Source organism: Nicotiana sylvestris, chromosome 3 (genome assembly GCF_000393655.2).
Source record: "Nicotiana sylvestris chromosome 3, ASM39365v2, whole genome shotgun sequence".
NCBI classification, from domain to species: domain Eukaryota; kingdom Viridiplantae; phylum Streptophyta; class Magnoliopsida; order Solanales; family Solanaceae; genus Nicotiana; species Nicotiana sylvestris.
Genome location: NC_091059.1, coordinates 201,709,118 through 201,711,621, shown reverse-complemented (window position 1 = coordinate 201,711,621; position 2,504 = coordinate 201,709,118).

Sequence of the window (2,504 nt, the reverse complement as noted above, 5' to 3'; positions counted from 1 at the left end):
TACGCTTCGTTATGCGTGTTTTATGTGATCGGGGTTAATTAGTTCGAGTTCAGAGAGGATTTGGTAAGAAATGAGACACTTAGTCTCTCTTTAAGAAGGCTTAAGTTGGAAAGTCAGCCGGATGTTGACTTATGTGTTAGAAGGCTCGAAAGTGAGTTCTGATGGTTCGGTTAGCTTCGGGAGGTGATTTGTGACTTAGGAGCGCGATCAGAATAGGTTTTGGAGTTGTAGAGAAGATTTAGGCTTAAATTGGCGAAGTTAATATTTTGGCGGTTTCGATTGATAGACGAGATTTTGATATAGGGGTCGGAATGGAATTCCGAGAGTGACAGTAGCTTCGTTGTGTCATTTGGGATGTGTATACAAAATTTTAGGTCATTCGGACGAGATTTGATAGACTTTTTGACCGAAAGCATAATTTAAGAGTTCTTAGAGTTCTTAGGCTTGAATCCCCTGTTAAATTAGTGATTTGATGTTGTTGTGAGCGTCCTGAGGTTTTGAACAAGTTTGAACGATGTCATGGGATGTGTTGGTGCAATTGGGTTGGAATTCCAGGAGTTCCGGGTAGGTTCCAGGATGTTTTAGGCCAAAATCATAGCTGTAGCAGGTCCAGAAGGGTTGCAGGCCTCGGAAACCATCCGCGCGGACCGCACAAAAGGAAGTGCACCCACGGTATGTGTTGTGCGGACCGCACAAAATGAAGTGCGGCCGCGGTGGTTTTGTGCGGGCCGCAGTGATTTTGTGCGGACCGCGGTGCTTTTGCGCGGACCGCGGTGGTTCTGTGCGGACCGCGGAGGTTGAGATCTGAGGGGTACTCTATAAATACGAGGCTTTGGGTTTTATTTAATATTTTGACCTAGAGAGCTCGGATTTTGGCGATTTTTCGAAGGTTTTTCAAGAAATTCATCGGGGTAAGTGATTCTAACTCAGATTTGGCTAGAGTACATGAATCTATCATTGAATTCATCATTTAATTCATGATTTGGGATGGAATTTGGGAAGAAAATTGTGAAACCTTTCAAAAATATAAAATGATGATTTGAAGGACCAAATGGTATCGGAATTGGATAATTTTGGTATGGTTAGACTCGTGAGGGTATGAGGATTCTGAAAATCTTACCCTATTTCGAGACGTGGGACCGGAGCTCGGGTTTTGCTAATTTCGGGATTTTTAATATTTTTCGAATGTTTTCGCTTGGGCTTTGTTCCCTTAGCATATTGTGACGTATTCGTTCTGATTTTGGATAGATTCAACGCGCGTAGAGGCCAATTCGAGGGGCAAAGTTGTTGCGAGCTAGAGAATTAGCCGGTTCGAGGTGAGTAATGGTTGTAAATGATGTCCTGAGGGTTTGAAACCCCGGATTGCACATCGTAGTGCTATATTGAGGTGAGACACGCGCTGGATGATGAGCGTAGGGCCTTTTACTACTGAGAATTGTGACTTGGTCTGTCCCGATTGATGATTTTACCGCATATTTGACTGAAATTTATTTGTTATCATCACGATTTGGGTTGATTGCCATATTTGGGCTTCGTGCCAACTATTGAACCCTTCGGAGATTTTTTTCATTATTTCCTCACTGCTTTGACTTATTATTTGAACTCAGTCCTGTTGATGTCTACTGTTTTACAAACTCAGCCAGTTTTACTCAGATTTGAAAACTTATATGATATTTTTAAATGATGTTTTGGGCTGAGAACTACTGTTTTACTAATGCCCGAGGGGCTTGTGATGATTTTTGGACTGAGTGAGGTCGAGGGTCATATATGAGGATATGTTGAGTGATGTGAGGCTGAGTGCCGAGTGATGTGAGGCCGAGTGCCGAGTGATGATGCCATGAGGTGGCTTGATATAGCGCTTGGGCCGTAAGGGGCCCCTCCGGAGTCTGCACACCCACAGTGAGCGCGGGTACCCATTATGATCTGAGAGTAAGCCCGAGGGGCTGATACTGTTCTGAGTGATTAATACTGAGCCCGAGGGGCTGATACTGTACTGAGAGTAAGCCCGAGGGGCTGATACTGTTCTGAGTGATTGATACTGAGCCCGAGGGGCTGATACCGTACTGAGAGTGAGCCCGAGGGGCTGATACTGTTCTGAGCGATTGATACTGTGCCTGAGGGGCGGATTTCTACTTGTTATTTACCTGTTAAATTACCTGTTTTACTTATTTTAAAAAGGGATATCATTTGATTTCTTCACTGATTTACTGCTTTAAGTGATTTTACTGCTTGATATGGAATTGCTTTGTGCCTTTACGTGTTTTCATACTTTCAGCCATTATTTATAATTATTACTCACTAAGTCGGAGTACTCTCATTACTCCTTGCACTATGTGTGCAGATTCAGGCATCGCAGAGTCCGCTCTTGAGTGTTGATTCTCCCAGTCCAGGTAATGATTCGGAGACTACGAGGTAGCTGTTGGCGTTCGCAGCCCCGTGCCTCTCTTATCTTATCATTTTCATGTTTTTACAACTATTGTATCGGATTTAGTGTTCAGTAGAAT